We start from the raw sequence: 20,790 nt of genomic DNA, 5'->3' as shown, positions 1-20,790 counted from the left end.
TCACAGAATATCCTGAGTGGGAAGAGACCCACATGGCTTAAGTCCGACTCCAGGCTCTTCAGAAATACATCATTTTTTAACATTCAGGGCATTTTAAGAAGAGTTCTGCCAGAAGTTTTTCAAACTTTTGTTTTGGTCACTGGCATATTAAATATTGTTTTCAACTATGGAGCCTTCTTTTCCTACAGGGTATTAATTGCAGCTAGGCGCAGCTGTGCTGTCCCTAAGCAGAAGAAAGTCTCTTTTATCCTGCGTACAGAGGCTGCAGGGCTTGAGCTGCAGCACCTTCATCAATTGGCGAGCCCTGTGCTTTCCCAGGGCTTGTGAACCCTTGAATGCTGCTGGCTGATTATTTGTCGCAATTATGGGCAGCTCACAGAATAAAGGTTGATTCCAGAGGGAGCTGTGAAACTGCCTATTTCTTGGGGGACATACAAAAAGCTGTGAAAATATCTGTTATTCAGGCAACTCAAGGAGAGCATTGAGAGTAACTATGGAGAATGGGGAGGGCTGATGAAAATGCCTGTTATTTCAGCAATGCTGGGAAGATCACAGAAACACCTGTTTCAGGGCTGACCCAGAGAGGTTTGGAAGTGTCCCATAGTGAGAGGACCCAGAGCATCCTATAAGGGTTTCAGTAGCTCAATGAAAACTGTGTGGATGAAGGTTCCTGTCTGTCATCTCAGAAGACAGCATCAGAGGGGGCCATCACAGTGTCTAATCACAAATAAATCCAGACTGTAATCACTCGCTCAGGTCATTTATCAGCTCTGGCAGTTCCTGTCCTCTCTGGATTAGGACGGGGCTCGGTCACGCTTTAAGCTATGATCTGGCAGTGACCTTCTTAGCACACTGTGGGCCAAGGAAGGAAGCGATGTAACAGGTTGCTTAATTTAGAAGAGATGGGGTGGGTCGGTGGGGACTCGCAGGTGCTGGTCCCAGGCGCAGGAGACGTGGCTGAGGGGCAGGCATGGGGCTGCCCTGGCTGGTGCCGCAGGACATGGGGGCTGCACTCCTAGGGGCTGTGCATGAGGCTACAAAACCCTAACCGTGGGACTGAGTTACCCTCTGTGCCTGGGATAATTCGGTCAGGGAAAAGAATCAGCTTGAGGAACTGATGTACCTCGAGTGACTGTAAAGTTGTTGCTCTTCCCAGAGGCTCTGCAGGTGCTGTGAGCCACAAGAAGACAACTTGAGCCCTTTGGGAGCAGCGATAGCGTGTGAAGCCCTGAGAGCAGGTTCTCAGCTGCTGGGCCCGTTGCTTGCAGCGAGCACTTTGCAGCACTCGCATTTCAGCCAGCGTGGGCAGGCGCTTCACGCCCAGCGCTGACCTGCTTTGCCCCTCGTGGGTTGTTCCCTTTTAAAAAATTTGTATTCTTCTGCAGGCAATTAGATTACGTGATTTCTGCAGTGTGGGTTCTGAGGTGTCCACGCACATGGCCTTAATTTATTTTTACTTTGTCAAACATGTGCAGAGGAAGTTTTTGAATGCAATCGTCTTGCCAGCAGAGCCGTGCAGGTGGAGACCATATCCTAAGGGAAGGGAAAAGAAACCCAAATACCTGAAAGTACCCTCAGATGATTCCCAGGAGATAAAACGAAGCATGTGTTTGGTTTGCTCTGTGACCGCTCTCACAACGGGCTGGGTGAGTGTTGAGCTAGAAAAGCCATGTTCTTGGCAGTGAAGCTGTCACGGAAGCAGAGCTCGTTGAAAGTGGTTTTGATGGATGATTATTATTAAGGAGTTATTTCGTGGCTGCAAGCACCACGAGCACTCTCTGCAAAACGCAGGTCCTGCTGCTGGCCAGCACCGAATTCCCCAGGACAGAGACATCCCCTCCCCTTGCCCCCACATCTCTCCTACCTGTGCAGAGCTGGGCCTCGCTGGCTCCCAGTAGGAACCTGAGCAGCCCCGACCACGGACTGGGTTTTCCTGGTGTGCTGAGCTCCCAGAGGTGGGCACTGACCTTGGCTGAGGAGCTCGGTCCTCGCTTCTGCCCGCGCCAAGCTTCTGTTGCTCTGCTGGGGGTGAGCAGAACCTGAGCAATGCCTTCACACAGCACGTGTGATGCGGTGCACTGTGCCTGCTGGGGTTAAAATACCTCCCCGAGGTAGTGATTGAGTGCTGGAGCTGAGGTGGTTTTCTGCGATCGGCCGAAATGAGCAAGTGAGCGCTGGAGCTGAGAGCTGAGTTCTCTGCACATCTTGAACTTATCAAAATAACACGTCAATTTAAATGATCTGATTTGGGAGGCAGGGGGGAGGGTTGGTTCTTAACTCTGGGATTTGCTGTTTGAAATTATCTTTGCTTCCCAGAGCTTCTCCACGCTTGAAGGTTAATTCAGATTGAGGTAGTGCGTGAATCAAAAATGTAAAATCTTTTCCCAAGTAACTGCTTGTGTAGGCACCAGCTGACAGATGATGACACGAGTCACTTCTATGGCCAATGGTAGCTCCCATGCTCAAAGTTCAGGCACAAATGCTTGCAGAATGAAACTTTAAAGGTTTCTAAGCTTTGAGTGGTCAGTCGCAGACGTGTCCCCCAGCTGCAAATAGGCATTCACTGAACACTGCAGAGCCCAACGAAGTGCTCACAGGCTTGGCACAGGGAGGTTGTATTTACTGACACCCTGGCTTCTTAGAGAAACAAGCTGATAGCCAGAAGGACTGAGGACAAGTTCTTCTCACCTGGGTCTGAACCACCAGGTCCCAACCATCTTGGCTTGTTTCTCCTTCACCCAGGAGGCATTTTCTCCCTCTCCTGGCAAGAGCCAGTTGCTGCCCACTCAAGGATTATTCCATGCTATAAGATAAGCCAGAGATAAGCCAGGGAACAGGATTTAATACCAGATGAAGGCAGGTTCAAGTCTATGCCTTGCAGTTCAAGTTCTCCACCGTAATTTTCCTAGGTTCCCTGCCCAGTCAGCTGTGCTTAATCCTTCAGAGGTATCCAGTCACCTTTGAGGGCCTATGCCTGAATTTTTCAATTCTAAACCTTTACAAGGGAATATTTTTATCTGCTCCAGCTTCACCTGCTGTTGTAACTGCAAAGACATTACCCTGTGCAGTGCTCAGATGCTGGGCTCAGACCAGGTGCAGCTTTCTGGCTGCCCCTCTGAGTACCAGAGCTGGAAGGGGAGTCAGGAAGTAGAAGGCAAAGGGATGCCTTAAAACAAAAACCTGAAAATAAATCTCTTTTTGTACATCTTTTCTTGGTTTCCCCTCGCAAGGCTGTATCAGCGTGCGCTTGATGGGATGTGATGGCTCTGACCTTGTCAGATGCATCAAACATGACATGTGAGCGTGGATTTTCTTAAAACGAGAAATAGGAGTTAGCAAGAAATGCAGAGAAGACAAACAAACAGATGGCTGCACCCTTCATCAATAGAAATCTGGGCCTGGGACTTGCTTTCAGCGTGGTTTGAATTGGGGATTTTAGAAAATTAGCCAAGAACTCACTTATTTTACCACTCCCATTATGCAGCATTTTCATCTTCATGCACGTTTCCCCCGTGAGGCAGTGACCTTTTGCAGGCTGCGGTGGCACAGAGAGGTGGCACTGATGTGGGGGACGTTGTGCTGCTGGGGCTGGGCTGGGCTCCTGTCCCCTGTGTGCTGTGACAGCCAGCGAGCGCTGAGTGCCACGCGTCCCCACACCAATGGTCCACGGTCCATGTCTTGGGAAGGGCGCTTTTCTTCCAAAATTCTGGCTTTGGTCTTCTGCTTGCTCGTTCTTTCTAGAGCGACAGGGAAAAGCCTTGTAATCAAACCCTGCTTTGTTCTTCATCATCTATCCCTACAACCTTGGCTTTGCTTTCTGGCAAGGCACAGGTCTCGCACCCACATCCCATTGACCTCCCTTGGGTTCTCTCCTCCTCCAGATGAAATAACCCCACCTGCAGACTGTGACTGATGGTTGAACACATCTCTGTGTTGCATCAAGCCCCAAACTGAATACAGTTGGGTTTTGGGGTTCTCCAGGCTGTGGCATCATAGCTTGCAGCAAGTATTAGGAATTGCTTAGCTAGAAATAGGGTTGGTGGCTCCGTGCTACTCATCTCAGCGTGTGTGTTTGTGGGAAGATACAGGCATTACTCTTGAATTTCTTCTAATTCAGATAGAATTGGGAAATAACACAGATTTTGCATGAATCCTTTTGAATAACATTTCTTTTTGAAAGTGCTGCAAAGGAGCAGTAGGTCAGGAGGGCAGACTCACGCCTCTGGAGCTGGATTGAGCCACGCACGGTCTGAGCAGAAGGTGACACACACACCACAGTGCTGAACAGTGACTCTTTGTAGCTAGGAAGGTTGCTAGTTGCAGGAATTAGTGTTTTAAAGGGCATAAGTTTAAAACACAGGTGTAGTCAGAGAAGTAACATTGGAAGGGGATGTTGTCCTCCTCAGATCTGCCTCCCAAGTGAGTTCGGGGACATCTTGCTGCAGTACAGGTCTGGGGGAAGGACTGCAAGCAGTGTCCCCGTGTGTCCTGCAGCTGCTGAGCAAGCTCCCACTTCCAGGTGAGCTGCAGGGATGCTTTGCTGGCGCCTGTCCTGCACTGTGGCATTAATTTAAAGCACTGCAAAGTTGGGGGCCAGCTGCTGGGCTGCAAAACCTCACCCTGCGATAATCCAGAGACTCTCCGTCATCAGCTTCTACCTTCATATACGAGAGTAAAGCAGCTGTTGTTGTCACTTGCTGAAATTCCCCTGAGTCCCAGCAGCAAATCCTAGAGGGAGTGCTGAAGGCACAGGGAAAATACTCCAGGGGTCTGTGTTTGCATTCTGGATCTGTGCATTTTAAGAAATGGACACAAAAAGGGGACGGGTGGTGTCTGGTGGGGATGCTGAGTGGGGTCAGGTCCAGTGCAGGCTCCCTGGGGTATCAGCATCCTTCAGTGCCCATCTCAGCCCAATGCTGGCCTGTGATCACAGCACAATGAATATTTCCTTGATCTGACCCTTATCGCCCTGTGTGGCTCTGCTCTGGTGTGTTAAAAGGGACTGGGAACACACCCTGTGCCTTGCCTCTCTGCACTACAGCGTCCCTGAGAAGTTACCTGCTTCCTGATAACTGTCAGCTAAAATGCACCATCAATTTAGCTATTTATAATCCAGCTTAACCAGAAGCCAAAGACAAGTTTGTGAGGGCGGAGAGAGGTCAGGGAACCCACTTAGCTTTCTGCAGTGCTATTAATTATCCATGGCTTTTTGTCCTACTTCCCTTCCGAGTGCTCGCTGAGACGCGGGGGCCCGCTGCCGCCGGCTGTGCCACGGTGCTGCTCCTTGTCCAACTTTGACTGCCACTGTCAGTGCATTGATCTTACTCTTTGAAAATAATCTGCCTTTATTTATTTATTTTTTTTTTAATTTGCCTCTCACAGCTTTAAATGTTGTTACTATTTCTTCTCCCCTCCTCTGGCACGTGTACCTTTTGCTTAAAATCACAACCTTCTCCAGGCACCAGGGCAGGCCATTCATTTCAAAGGATGCTGATTTAAAGACAAGATGAGATCCAGGCTTGCCCAATTTGTCCTCTTCCTCTGTGATTTGAAGGGCCTGAAAATACCTGCACAATTATTTCCCATCTCCGCATATGCCCCCAGATACTTCTCTAAAAACTGCATCCCTACTGCTCCTGAGAAAAGTGAGGCGTGATTAGGGTTTAGGTAATATTTAGGAAATATTGGCTATATTGGCCAAACTACTCCACCTTGCAATGCCTCATCCCACGGGCAGCCCCTGTTCAGTCTCCTCTGGGGGCACAGGGCTGGATGGAGAACACTTGCAGGCAGGTGAGGGGAGCGCACAGCCGAGGAGTGAGGCTTGGTGTACCAGCACCAGCCATGCTGTCTCCTTCTGCAAGATGCTTACTTTCTTCTTCAGTGGTTTTGTGCTTCTCATCCTCTTAAAAACGCATCTGCATTGTTTATCTGGCTGTTGCACGTGGTCACAGCCTTTACAGCCTCTGCCTTGGTTCTCATTACACTTTCCAAAGCCTCTTCATTCCCTGGGTTCTCTAATCTTTCCGCCAGCACCCATGTTTTATGCTTTGGTTATGCCTCCCTTCCTTTTAATTAATTTTTCACACTACCTTGCTTGTCCCCGTTGCCCTCTTTTGTTTAATTTATTGTTCACTAGCCATCATAACCCCTGGGCAAGCCTTTAATTTATCTCTTCCCGCGTTCCATTGCCCCCCTCTGTCCTTTCCCTTTATTGATTTCTCCAGCTTGCTTTCACCCTGTGCTTGCCAGCACCGTCTCATGCTCTTCTCTCCCCCCCAGAAAAATTGCTTGGCTGAATTTCTCCCCCCATTAGCGACCTTGCTTCCTTGTGGGCACTATCCCAACAGGGCTGAGCCTGCTCTTTGGTAGGTCCCCACCTTGCTCATGGTTATTTTTCTCCCTGTCCTCCACATGGAATTAACTAACCGTAATTTCCATCCAAGTTGCCGTAAAGAAATGGTGCTTCTCCTACAAGCCTCTGCCAAACCAAGGAGCCTTGGTGGCCACCACCCAGCACAGCATCTCTGCTGGCAGCCTGGGGGCAAAGAAGGACCCCCCAGGGGCAGATGCCACCAGGTTTCAGCTCCGACCAAGGGCAGAGGTTGGTGCTCTCAGGGGCTCTTTGTTCCAGCCGTTTCCCTGGTGCTGACGAAGTGTTCCTTGTCCTGGAGAGGCTTGGGCTGCCCACCGCCCAGCTGTCCCTCTGGTCTGAAGCTGGTGCCAGTCTGCATTTAAGTGGTGAGGAAGGGGAGAGGGAGTAAATGGCCCTTCGGCGCTCCAGCTGCTCCCTACCAGCCACAGCCCAGATCGCAGGTACTGGGTGTGCATGGCTGGGACAGGGAACATTCAGCTTTACTTTCTGTTGGGAAGAACTTACGTATGATCTTATGTACGATCTGTAAATAAATGGCCCATCTACTTACAGACCAGTTCCTTCCATTACCACAGCGGGTTTGGAAAGCAGTTACTGCAGGTACACGGGTTATTTTATCATCTGTGGCTGTGTGATCTGCAGTCAGAGCCCAGGAGCAGGAGAGGGTCGGTGGCAGGAACCATGGTTTTAACATCTAGAACAAGCATAAGGTATAGGCATGCTGTGGCTCAAAACTGTGATAATGTACCCACATTTCTAGAGCTGTCCACCCAAGGGAACGCTCTGTTTAGAGTCTTGCTCGCATACCTGGTGTCTGTCTGCATGAACACCGAGCTGGTCGTGTCCGATGCAGGGCCAGAGCAAAGCAAGGAGGATTTGATGCTCTGTACAAAGGGTGTGTTTGGATGTACCACCTCCTGTCTCCTGGCTATCAGGTCGGTGAGAGCAGATATTGAAGTAACGAGATGGATACTGAGGAGCCTTCAGGGTTGCTCTCCAGTCCCTGTGTGGTGCTGGTAAATCGCAGGGCAGCAGCACTGATGCACAGGTTATCACCTGCTTGCTTTTCCTGAAGAAGAAAGCTCAGAACAGGAATACCTGCACTGAGAGATCAGGCCAAGAAAGTAAAAACGTCTGGAGAAGGGTGGTCCTGAACACATCTGCCCCAGGGACAGCAGAGCCTTGGCAAAGGACATTCCCCGTGAAGGTCTCTGCCCTGGGACACTGGCTGAATGCTATTGAATTGATGGGTCGGTTGTAAATACTTCTAATTCTGTGGTGAGGTGTTAGCATTGTTTGGCTAGGAAATGAAATATAGGACCTGTGTAAGGTGCTGTATCCAGTAGAGGTTTGTAGATAGGGGCTGAGAAGTGTGAGCTCAGCTCCAGCCCCAGGCTGGCCGTCCGTCTACCAGCACCACCTGAAGGTAAACACCGCAGCACCTTGTTGCACCACTTCCTTCTCCCCTTCTCTGTGCACAGTTGTCTTGGTTCTTCCTAATTTCTGTTCTCCCTTCTTCATCCAAGGATCCTTCAGATAAACTCTGAAAACAGATCATTTCCCAGTGCTTTCAGGGAAATTCAGAGGTGTCCATGAAGTGCTGGCCTTTTTTTCCAAATTAAGAATCCCTCCCTGTCTATCTTGCAACAATTTTTACCATTGCACAGGAAAAGCAGCCCAGCTCCCTGCTATCTCTCCTGTATTGTGTCTGCAGATGCAGGAATATCTCTTTTTTAACGTAGGCAGAGCCCTTGCCCTGCCACTAAGAGCAGTTTTACACCGATTCGTGCTGGCAGATTTTTTTCCCAACCTGCAAAGGGAAATGTAAAGCCCACTTGGGTGGTCAATGAGCGCTACCCATCTCACGTCACACGCCATTAGATGGGACTCGAGATCAAAACCTCGGTGTAATCTCAACAGCTGAGTAAATACAGAGACAATTCCTTTTTTGTTTGCAGCTTGGTCAAGTTCAAGGCTGAGGAACAGATCTCGAGCTCTAAAAAGGGGCTTTGCCGTATTTTTCGCCAACTTCGTATTGAGACAGCATCTGACAGGAAGGGAAGCATAAAGGTTTGGGTAATTTATCTTACATTGTGAATTGTGGTTCTTTTGTGAAATACCCCAGGCCCCTCGGCACAGTGATTGATTCAGTACATCTGCCTTCCCCGGTAAATGACATTTCTGTTTGTCTCTGTGGGTTCTCTGCAAATAAGGAGCTATAAATAAACAACAATATCTGTATTTGCAGGGGGTGGAAAGCTGCATTTAAGCTTTTCCTTTGCACACTGTAAACAAAAATGGACAATTAAGGCATGCAGTAAGTCAAAGCTGTGTGGAAATCAGGAATTCACCCAGATGCTGCTTTGTGGCACATAAAACCTATGGTACTGCAAAAACACTTCATATTTTTTTGCAGTTAGAGGAAAAAGTTTAAGGCTGTGCAGAATTTATAATGGGGAGAGGCCAAGCCTTCCAGTAAGTTTTGTGTTTCTGAGCCCACAAGCAGAGTACAGACAAAGTCCTTCGCGGTCCCGGAGGTTCAAGTCTCCAGGACCACAAAGTAATTCGGTAAATTCAAAAGGCCAGAGGTGTGCCTGGCTGTCAAAAAGGTACAGGATTAATTCACAGCATAAGCCATGAATGGGCCATCGCAGGCAGATACTGGGGCCATTGCTTGCTCAGTATCACCTCAGCAGTAAAACCACACAGCCTTTGTTTTGTTCCTTTGGTGAAGTGCTTGAGGGAAAGCTCGGTCCCGCTGGCCTCAAGGTGGATGACTGGGTCTGAGGGCCAAATCCCATGGGATATGGGGGGTTATCCTGTTCTGAGCAGGGTGCTGAGTCCATCATTCAGAGTCTGCCTGTGCTCAGCAGGGCAGTGGATGTCACTTTATAGGGTGTTCCAAGAGAAATGACCATAGAAAAATGGTTCCCTGAGCTTCTCTTTACAACACTGGCATTTCTTCCTCATAAGCTTTTTTCCACAGAGCTGTCTCCTCGGCAATCTATAGGCCTGGGCCTACATGTACATTGCAGGGCTGCGTGCAGTACAAAAATCCTTCACCATCTTTTATCAGCATCTACTCCATTTAAGGAAAAACAAAGCCACAGGATGGGCTCTGCTGGCAGCTCACCCACCCTGCTTCTCCTTTGTCTCTGCTTTCACTCCTGCCTTTCGCACTCCAGCTGGTGGCATCCAGAGGGAGAAAACATGGCACCAGCTGCAGGCAGGGCCCCGTGTCACCTGTGTCTGCACACCTGGAAGTGTCCCTCCAGGTGGCACAGCACCCTAGTGGAGCCAGCCAAACACAGTGCCTCAAATTCAGGTTCTTTAGATGCAGGCCTGTGTTGGAAACCTTGCATGAAGGCAAGATGGGGAGCAGTGGTGCTGTCTCTGGCCTGGAGGGTTTGGTGTCTCCACAGAGAGGCACTGGCTGAGCCATGCAGGAGCAGGGAGTACTCCGATGGCTTATCCCAAATTCCTGCCCCCCTGAGAGCTTCAGCAGGGACCAATGCCACTGCAGCCCCAGGAATGACAGGCTGGGAAGCCCATGAGGTCCGTGACCATGACCTGGCATCAGTCATCTCAGCGCTGCAGAAGCTGGATGCTCCATGCCGCATCACAAACAAGGCCCCCGTCTGGGCAGGGAGGCCTTCTCACCCTGGCCTTCCTTTCTCTGTTCCTCAATCCCTATAATCTGCCTAAGCTGATTCCCCTCAGTTCTGTAGTGCCTACAGTAAAGCATCAGTCTCTGAACCATGCTTTGGGTTTCTTTGTCTTCATCTTCTGTAGTGTCTGAGTCCACCAGCACAATGCTAGAGCTGCCTTCTTAGTGCAGTGAAGCTTGTCCACAGGGAATGGCGTGGCCAAACTGGAAGAACCATCTGTACTCAGCTGACTCCTACTTTCTTCTTAAGCCCTGGTATTAATATCAAACTTGTAAAATTGCAAGGTATTAAGTTTTTGTGGAGATGCTGCTCTTTGTGTTTTGAGACAGCTGATGGAAGTCTTAATACTGCAGGTGGTGTGCTGCCAAACCCTGTAATGCTGCACTGTATTAGCACTCTGGTGTCAGAAATATCCCTCCAACAGGGAGCTTTGGAAGGCAGAGTGCATTGCCTTCATTTCTGGGCATGTGTATGCACGCTGCTCTTCTGAGTTCATGTCTGAATTTGCAAAGAATCTGTCACATCAGTAATGCCTCCTATGAATTCGGATATTAGTGTGAAAAAAAGAAAAACGTCCCATCTCCAAAAACGTTAGGTGGCAAGACAGCCACCAAGGCAGGAAGATGCGAAGGAGGGGACACCACCGGGGTGGCTGTTCCCTGTTAGTTGCATCTACAGGACTGGGGGGCTTAGGAGCAGCCCCTTCTGACAAAGATACTCACTTTTGTTGTCATGGTTTTTGTTTGTTTGTTTGTTTGTTTTCACTCTTCTCATGGGGGTCCCGCACCCAGACCCTGTGTCAGCAGGAGCAGCAGAAGGGGTGCGGGGACCTTGGCTCAGGTGGCTCTGAAGGGAGGCTGGGGCTGGTAGCTAGACCAGAGGGTTTCAGCACCAAGAACTGGCCTTTACTGGTGTGCTTGTATCTTTCAGTTTTAAAAAATAACCCAGAACAGTAAGCAGAAAACACGATGTATAATTTATGAAATGAAACAATGGCGGTTCTTGTAGATGAAAACATTTTTGGAAAGCTCTTCCTTTCTCACTAAAATTCTCCATAAGGAACAGGCTTTTTCCCACCTCACTGCAATCAGAAAATGCAGTTCAAGGAAAATCCTGCTTATCCCACTGCGGTGCCTCACGCCTCCTCCCTGGGCTGGATCCGTCCCTTGCCTCCTGGCACTGGAAGCAGGAGCCCGGCTGGGAGGAAGGGCTGGGGAGGGAGGGATGCAGAGCTCTGAAATCACAGCTGCAGCAGCACCTCCAGCAGTTAGGGCAAAGCATGCAAGTCAGAAAATATGCAGTGTGTTCTGTGAAGTAACTTGGTGATTCTCAATTAATGCCCTAATTGCCTTTAAAAAAATAATAAAAAAAAAAGGCTCCAAAATTACTAGGCTGAGTTTCATATGCTGTGGAATATAAAAGTGAAGGGCTCTTATTGACATTTTGGAATTACAAATTATGTTTGTTGTGAAAAAAATGAGAAACCGCCTGTTTAATTGGTTGTAGGCTGCAATTTGTGCGCACTTAGGTAAGAAAAATACAGCTATCCAGGGGCCCATTAAAGATCACTTTCCTTTGAGTCAGCAAAGTGGAGAGTGGGGAGGATCCATGTTCTGCAAAAGCTAAGACTGGTGAGGAGCTGTGAGATATGCACTGCCTCGGGTGGGCTGGTGGTGGCTGGACAAAGAGAAGAAAGTGGGACTTTGGGTGGTTTGAACCTCAGGAAGAAAAAACAGAGCAGCTCCCAGCTAAGGTGGCCTGAGCTTAAACACCTGGCAAGATACAGGCTGAGCTCCTGGCACAGGAGAAGCTGTAGGTTTCTGGCTGCAAAGAGCGGTTTGAGCTTCATCTCCCACAAAAAATCAATAGTAAAGGCTGACCTGCTTATCCAGGAGGCTGTTCTGGTCCTTGGAGAACCAGAAACTTCTCCAAGCAGTGGTTCCTCCCATCTCACACAGGTTTCCCATGGGAAGGGAAACCTTCTGCCTACAGCACTCTGCTTTCCTGCACTGTTGGAGGAGAGTAAAGCTTGTAAACTGGGGGACAAAACCCGGACACCCTCTGAAGGCACAGGAGGAAGAGGAGGTCTCTGGAGCAGGACTGCCTTGATCCAGGCGTCCCAGCATACAGCGAGGAGCAGGAGGGTCCAAGCACAGTGCCAGGGGCTGTGGTGTCCTGAACGGCTTCCCCTGGCAGGGCTCAGCAGGGGCACAGCAGGTGACCAGGCACCAGGGTCTCCTTCTGACAAAGCCCTGGGACAAACACCACTGAGCACTTCCTAGTGCAGAAAGATTCGTCAACACCATTAATTAGAAGTGAAGCTTATATTGCAGGTGGGAAAGGCCTCTGTAGACTGAAAGACCAACATTTAGACTAAGAAGAGGCTCTGCTCTTACTCATTTGATGAATCACAATATTGAGCAAATGATTTCTTTGCAGAGAAAGCAATTGGGGTGGCTCTCTGTAATTATTTTCAGTCGAGGAGGAGGAGGGAGATGCCGAAGGGGTGGATGTGAGAGCCTGGCGGTGAAATGAGGCGATGTTGGGAAGGGAGCAGGGATGAAGGAAAGGCACACTGGGGTACAAACCTGGCTCTCCTGGCTGCTTTCCCCTCTCGCATATTTCGTCCGTGTGAGTCCACTAAGGTTTTGAGGGCTCATGAATTACAACATGCATGGGGTTATTGGAGAAGGATGGGAAAGGCCAAAAGCCAGGGCCCTCTGGCCTTGCTGGCAGAGGCTGCCAGGCATGTGTTAGGGAGGCAGGTGCTATGATGGAGCACGCCAGAACGTGGCTCTCCTGCCTTCCTGCTGCTCACCGGTGTGTTTCGTGAGCTTCCAGCTTGCTTTGCCTCTTCGGACTCCATTTTCCAGATCCTTCAGGCCAGCGCTGCATCCCTCTGGGTGGCTGGATGGGCAATCCAGGCAGGGCTGAGCCTGGGTACCTCTGTGCCCAGCTCAGGGTTGTGCATAAACCCCTCTGATCGTGCACCCTGAAAGTCAAGGAGGGCTTTGCTGTTAGCTTCAGAGCAACACTGAGCCGCCGCTGGGGAGCGTGAAATCCCTGCTGTCCCATGGCAGCTGTCTGTGACACCGTCTAATTAATAGCAGCACCTCCTGCCTGAGGCGGAGATGTAGTTGACGAGCCACTGAAAGTTTCTCCTGTGATTCTTTTCCTCTTTGTTTTAACCAGATCTGATCAATACCATAAAGGGCAAAGTGGCCGTATTATTTACTTATCGCGGGAGCAGCGCAGCAAACGGTCTATCACTTCACAGTTTGCTGACCGGCGCTGCAGATAATCTGTGTTTATCACTCCCTTTGCAGGGAAGTCCTGTAGAGCGTAATACATCAATAATGCAATGATCGTAGGCGTTTGGTGGGAAATACACCTTTTTAATAGATTTTGTAGTTCTCGGTAGCAGTAACATTGTTCTGCGGAAGAAAAAATAAAGACAGTAAGTTTTAATTCAAGGAGTTTTTAAATTCAAAATGACTTTTTCAGTACAAATTGTAGAAAATATTTAATTTCAAAGCTGTTGTGTTTGTAGTAAGAAGAAGGAAAGCCATAGCATTTACCTGAGAAACAACGAATTACAACTTGGGTTTTAGTCTAAGAAAAAAGATAACTGAGTAAATATGTTTTTCTATGAGCTTTTTGATCATATATCAGGTTTTTCATGGAAAGCCCTTTCCAGTTCCTGCCAGCTGCTCTCTGCCAGGCCGTGGTAATTCTCTAACCCGTGTGAGCAGACGTCTCTGCGAAGCCGCAGACCCGGGGCAGCGTTCATGGTCTCCAGCAATCGCCGCTTCGTTCTAGCAGACATTCATGCATCTCATTTCGGAGGATCCCTTTTCACAGCACACACTTATTTTTCAAGGGCAAAATTTGCTTTCAAGCTCAGCCAGAAGAGCGTGGGCTGCAGAAGATAAGAATGACAAATTGGCACACGGGGAATAAACTTGGGTCCTTCAGCTCCATCACCGTACCCCAGCTGCTCCTCAGATCAACACAAGCAGGGGCACTGCACTTTCACGGACCACAGCTTAAAAAACACCCTCTTTAAGATGCTTTGGAGACTTCTGCTTTGTTTCCTTAGTGCTGTGCTTCATCTGTGCTCAGGTTCACATATCCACAGCCTTTCGTCTCCACCCCGTCCCTGTGGACCCAGCTCCTCACAGCAGCCCACGGGTACAGGGAAGGGACCGGACCGTTACTGCCAGCAGCAACCTCCAGCATCTTGTAGGGAGGGGAACAATTGCTTTGATGGAGACTCCAAAGCCTTCTGCCCCCTGGCACCAACAGCTCCAAGGAGCTTTTCCTAGGATGTTTTATGCATCAAGCCCATGGAAAGATTTTTAAGCTTCTCACTTTCGGCTGTTGCTTTTCAGAAGGGAATTGTTAACCTCCAGTTGTGCCCTGTCTGCTCAGCGATGGATTTTTGGGAAGCCCAGCAGCATCCTTGTACTGGGGACCAGCCCTACAGCAGCAAGAAGCAGCCTCAGGGACCCCCAGAGGTTTCCCTGAGATGTCCCCAGGAGTGTCCCCCACCCTGCCACTGGCTTTGGGTGACAATGCCCAAATGAGTTGCTCCAGGTCATTAGTTTATTTTCCAGCCCACAGCTCCCATACCCTCAGGGGTGCAGGATAAACCCCTGGGATGTCCGAGGCAGCTGAGAAAACCAAGTTAGCAGCACGCAGGAAACCTCTGAGGGTGGTTAAGGGTTTATGTATGGAAAAAGTTGCAAGGTGATGCAATGCACAGGACATGGTGATGCTCTTTGTGGTCAGTGAGACAGGTGGGGATGTAATGCACAAATATTTGCTCTGCTGAGAAGCTGGCAAGCACTATTAGAGCCATGAGCACCAGCGACTCTGTTGATGCAGCCCCAGGGATGCAGACCCATCCTCTGCCAGCATGGCTGAGCCTGGGCTAAGCGGAGCAGCGTGGGGTTGCACCACGGTGGGTGTAACGCTGAGGCTCGGCGTGGGTCCCTGCGGTGCCCCGTGGGCGATGGGTGCCCGGGGCGGCCCCGCAGGGTGGGCAGGGACTGGTGGCGGTGACAGAAGCAGCAGACGGGGGCTCATGCACCTCTGACTCCAGCATCAGAGGCGACTGCGTTTTAGCGAGTGGGTTTGCGGTGTCTGTGGCGCACAGATCAGTAACGTGCTGCGCAGCAGCTGCTGTCGGTAAGGCACGTCGACGAGCCTCATTAACGCTGCCTTATGAGCGCAGTTGAGTGTAATTGTTCGCTGTATTTAAAAACCAGAACGGGGAAAAATTGCCGGAATATATCCTCCCTGCATGTGAAATGCTGGAAATAATGGTAGGCATTCATGTTTAGAGCAGTGTGAAAAAGGCAGGACTGTGATTTTAGGAAGCAAATAAAATGTCTCACCTGGAGCTGCAGTTTTACAGGGACAGGCACGTGCTTACAGCTGTTCCTGCGCACTGTGCGTCCCCGCTGCCCGTCCCGCTGCTCACCGTGCACCTCGCCCAGGAACCTGTGCTTGATCCAAGTATCTCTCCCCACAAAAAACACAGTTAAGATGTCAACAAAGAATCCCCTGCCTCACCTTGTAACTTGTGCCTGTGGTTAATCATGTCCCTTCTAAAATGTGAGCCATTTATCCTGTGTGAATTTGGCCTCAGTTTCCAGATGTTTGTTCCTGTTCCATCTTCACCCTCTTGATTTAAGAGCTTTCATGTACCTGATACTGTCTGCATGTGGAAGTTCTCACCTAGTGTAATCAAGTCACCTTCCGATCTGCTTTGTGATAAGCTAAACAGCACAAAGTCTGTAATTCTTCTATGTCAAGCATTTCCTTCAGCCCTGGGATCATTTTTGTGGCTGCATTCTGCACTTCCTTCCTTTTCTTTGATCTGTGAACAGGAGATACTGAATTGTGCATTGAAGGTTTGAATTCAGAAGTGATGAGGTGTTTACCCAAACCTGCCCTGGGCATCTGCCAGGCTAGGGTGGCAGCACCAGGCTGCCCGTGCCGAACAGTGCTCCCTTGTCATGGGGAACAAGGACACCTCCAGCTCTACTTCAGCATTTTGCTTTCTGATCTCAGAAAACTCATGAGGAGAACCAAGGAAGTGACTCAAACTTCCCTGAAACTCCCTCAGAGTTGCCACGATGGCTGTCGTGTGTTACCTGTTCCTATGACATGATTCACCCAAGGGCAGCATTCTCCCTGCCTGTGAATATATATTTAGGGAAAGGGGGCTGCAGCAAGCAGTCCATGCAGCAGGTAGAAATCCCGGGTGTGCTCTTGAAATCAAAAAAACTTCAGAGCTCTGCAGCCGCTGAGGACCAGCTCCATAGTAAGGAACTCCCATTGCAGTTTCAGACCCGTTCCAGGGGTGGTGCATCCTCATTTCTTTTCAGCAAACCTTACAGTGGACCCAAAGAGGGGTTATATTTGCATAATCTTGACTTTTTTTTTATCACCCTCTCATGATTTTTGAAAGCTTAGATATCTGAAGCGCTTAGCTCAGTGTTGAGTGCCTCATTAAATTTCAGAACCCTGCTTTCCTAGGCTCTGTTAATTAGGCACTTGATTGAAAGTCTGAATCTGAAGGCTTGGGTATTGACTACAGCTTTGCTAACCTAAGGTGATCTGTTCAATGTAGTTAAAGCTTGCCCAGCCAATTTCTTTTCTTAACGTCCTTCACCCTGCTATTAAAGAGGCATCACAGATTGCTGGAAAACCCTTGTGTTTCTACTGCAGTGGCTGGAGAGTCTCAAAGATTTATTTTAGCTCTTGAGCTCCATTGTTACTTGAGTTTTCTGCTGCATTTGTTGTTTAATAAAGACTGCCTGTCCATTTAACAGGCAGCACTTAAAGGCCAGCCAGAATATGGTCTTGAATGCTCTTGTAGCCTGTTAGGCTTTTTTTTTTTTTTGTATTTTTATTTTTTAAGTACCAGAGAATCTTTTAGGTGTTTGTATAACAAGCAAGGAGCCCCTTGTCAGGCACCAGCATGCTTTTCTTGTCTGCAATGTTGGCTCCGGTATTTCCATCTGCTGGACACGGAGCAGTTTGGAGGCAGTCTCCCCATGGACACGCATCTAGGTGGAAGGCACCTGAGGGCACATGGACCTGCCCTGTGGATCACACGCTGGTGCTCCTTTCCCCAGGCAGTTACGGGGTGTGCAGCAAGGAGACCAGGCAGCCAAAACCAAGCATCATGTGCTGCTCCTCCACCACACATCGCTTTTGCATCGGCCACAGGGAGAGACCTGCCAAGCTAGGAGGGCAGATGGAGGGAAGTGAAGGACGGGCAATGGATGTCCCTGCTTCCAGCTGAGCCAGGCCGGGAGGAGGAGGTAGGGAAATACCCCAAAATGAGCTGTTCTGGCTGCACAGCTTGGACTGGAGACAAAGAGATGCTGGGTTAGAAGGGGAGGGTGTGCAGAGATCCTGGGAGAGAACAAGGTTGGGTGGTGAGAGAACCCCCAGGGCAGTGAATCGCAGTGAGATGTCTGGGTTTGTGTGTGCCCCCTGCTTTTTCCCATCAGCCACATGCCAGCGACACATGGAGACATCACCCAGCTTTGCTGTCAGTGACCAGCTCCGTGAGGATGGGGTATTGCAGGGGCAGCTGTAGCCATGACTTCCCCAGCTTGCTGCGTCCCGAGCCGGCATCTCCCCGCAGATTCCCAGTTTTTTTGTTGTTCTAGTCTCTAGTAGAGATAGTATTGGTATTAAGATATCTCTTAGAGATACTAGATATGTCTGTCTCATAATTCCCTCCTTTAAATTGTCTCCTGTCACTGTGATGTGGCAGCTGCTCCAGTTTCTGCTTCAGGCTGCACATCTCCTACCTCCAGTCCCTCGACTCAACCTTTTTCTTTCTCATTCTCCTCCCCTGCAGCTCACAACACCTCGATTCAATTAGTTGGCCCAGACTGGCCTTCCTCTGCGTGCCTGTTTTGTCCTGACAAAGGTGGCAGTCAAGGTAGACAGTAATTTAATTTAATTTTCTTCTGAGGCTGTAAGTGGGATAATCCTGAAGTTTAATCTTGCCTCTGAGTCACAGCTATTGGCCTTGGTCACTTGTGAAAGGTTGCTTTTAGTTTCTTGGTCTGCTCAACAGCTCTCATTTGTTACTCTCTTTGCTCCTGGTGGATGTTTCTGACCTGTTTGTAGGCAGAGGATTGCTGAGACTACACAGCTCCCTCTCTGAACAGCACTGTGGATGTGTGCCCGTTGAGGAAGATGCAAAATGGCTTTAGAGGTGAAAAACGTTACTACTTCATGCAAAGGTGGCATTTTTATTTTCTGAAGGTAGTAGGCATTTTCCCTTTACCTACTGAACTTGACATTATGAAATACCTTTACACGTGCAGTGATATGAATGTGTTATAAAGTGCAAGTCTGCAAGTCCAAAGCCAAAAAAAAAAGAATGGAGCAGCACTTGATGGGGGGTTGCTGTTCACCTGCTGACCTTTGTAAAAATGTTTTCACATTGCCGGTCGCTTGCAGTGCATTCAAACCATGCAGAAGGATAAAAATTGGCATCTCCTGTTCATAAAAAAAAAAGAAATAAATAATTAAAAACCATATGGGGAAAAAAAAAAAAAAAAAAAAAAAAAACCAAAACCACTACTGAAGTGCTGGTGGAAACCCCCAGGAGGGAGTTGCTGCCTTGCAGAAGCTGAAGTGCTGCTGGTTTCCAGCAGAGCCAAGTGCCTGTGTTGGGGCGAGGGCGAGGGCTGCCCATCCTTGTCCCACAGCCCCACCGAGCCCAGGGCAGCAGCTGGGAGGATGGAGAGCAGGGAGCTGGAATGGGGTCGGTTCTGCCCATCCAGGGTTGCAGGCTGTTGGTTCATACATGGGTGGAGAGTTTGGGTGTTGCTGGTTGATGGAGATAATCCCATGGTATCATCCTGCCTACTGGGCAAATTCAACACCTTCAGGATATGCAGCAACTCTGCCTTCAGTGAAGTCTCCACGTGTGAAGCGTCTTCCCCACGCACTGTGCTTAGCCCCAGGTGAGGCTGGCAGTGGAGGTGGAGCTGGCCATGCTCCGCAGGACGTGCTCATGGTGGTCTTCAGGGCTCGCTCCTCCGCACCAGCTTTCTGCAGGCGTGTGCGTGTCCTTGGGGGCATCCAAAATCTGTCAGAAAGCTTTGGTCACAAGCTCTCATCTCTGTTTCGGTGAAACATGAGCCTTCAGGTTTTTCTTTTCCACAGAAAAGACAAGGCAAGGTTGATTCCTCTTTAGATTTCATGTCAGTGGGCAGAGAGGGAGGGATGCCACGGGCAATGCAGATCCCTTCTTTTTGTAGTTAATATGATAGCTTGCAGCTTTATGGAAGATAAATTGTAAACTGAGGAGGGTGTTGAATAAAGGCTACACTTCTCCCTGCCTCCTCCCCATCAGAAGAATTTAATCAAAAGCCTTCTGTATGCTGCACAGAGCCTCTGGCTTTATGCATTTTATATCAGGGACCTGGTCCAGCAAAACACTTAGGCTGAAGGGGTATCCTGCTGCATGTAATTAGGCTGCTCATCTGCATGGATTTAAACAAATAATTAACTGATTTTCTGAATCAGCATCAGGGTACTGAGCACCTTGTAAAGTGCCCCTTGTTCATGTTTTGGAGCAGAGCATTGCCTGTGAATTGAGTTGGGCCGTACAGCCTCTGGTCTATGCATGCAGACCCCAGCAGGGTGTAGGACTCCTGTAATTTCCTTCCTGCAGACAGGTTTGTGCCAGCCCCTCTCTCTGGAGACAGCAAAAGGGAGCAAGCCCAGCGAAGGAGAACTCACTGGAAAGTCCATAGTCACACTCAGAGGAAATGTGTAAGTGTTTTGCTTTGCTCAGCCAGCTGCTGTCCCAGCTCACACCATTACTCTGCAGGACACAGTGTCTGTCTGTCAGAGCTGCCAGCCTGGCTCCATCCGCAGTACCCAGCCCGGGGCAGCCATGGGAGGCGCAGTTTCCATCCAGCCTGGGGCAGAAGGGCTTGAATTTTATTACTAGCACGTGGCAGGTGTTCAGTGACCTGTGGTAAACGAATGGCATAGTTGCAATAAAATTGTGAATGCTCGTTGATCCATATTTATGGGATGAGGTAGATAATATACTCGGTTTACAGGTTTGATGAGATTTTCACTCCGAGAGAGAGATGGAACATGCAGTAGTGTCTTCATTTCAGTGATGGCTTTGAGGGAATGTTTTCAAAAATGCCAGCACTTTGGATAACAAGGCAGTTGAGCGGTGTTTTCTGGATGCATAGCCTTGGAAAAAGTGCTGGGAAATGACACGTGGAATGAGCAGCTGAGCAGTGCAGATGAGGCCAGGCCACCAGCAAGATTCAAGGGGCCCATCAGGATTATTCTGTGGATATGAGCTTGTAACAAAGAATTAGGTGGAGTTCGGATCCTATCCTATATATTATTTCCACTGAAGGAGCAGGGAGGGGTAATAGGCCATGCATCTGGAAAGATAATTAATTACATTCTAATCCGAGGCCAGAATTAAGACGTAGCCTGGTCTGAAGGCAGTGTCCACCTTGCTGTGCTGATGGAAGTGGAAATCGATGGCAATTTATCTGAACACTGCGGGCCGTGAACAGTGGCTGCTGAGGCATAGGTTGTGTTTGGTCTCCACTGCAGAGGTGGCAGCCTCCAGCCTTCAGCAGGGAGCAGGGCAGGGCTGTGAGGGCAGCAGACGAAGGTGCTGAGGATGCAGAAATCTCGGAACTCTCTCCTCCAGGAAGGGATTCA

The 20,790-nt window shown here is 49.3% G+C and overlaps 1 protein-coding gene across 6 annotated transcripts in view; it reads left to right on the top strand.

The window, feature by feature from the left end:
* Positions 1-20,790, top strand: part of RALY (RALY heterogeneous nuclear ribonucleoprotein) — a 116,188-nt gene that overhangs the window by 45,826 nt on the left and 49,572 nt on the right. For 3 of the 6 annotated variants that reach the window (XM_084296724.1, XM_084296726.1, XM_084296725.1), the window contains exon 3: positions 19,763-19,863. The exons of the other annotated variants lie outside the window; for them this stretch is intronic. The gene's annotated coding sequence lies outside the window, so the exon portion shown is untranslated. The remainder of the gene's footprint in view (positions 1-19,762; positions 19,864-20,790) is intronic. 6 annotated transcript variants of the gene reach the window in all.

The sequence above is a fragment of the Netta rufina genome (genome assembly GCF_964035555.1).
Source record: "Netta rufina genome assembly, chromosome: 16".
Taxonomy (NCBI): domain Eukaryota; kingdom Metazoa; phylum Chordata; class Aves; order Anseriformes; family Anatidae; genus Netta; species Netta rufina.
Note: the sequence above shows the minus strand (reverse complement) of the source record. Positions and strands in the feature narration are given on the sequence as shown.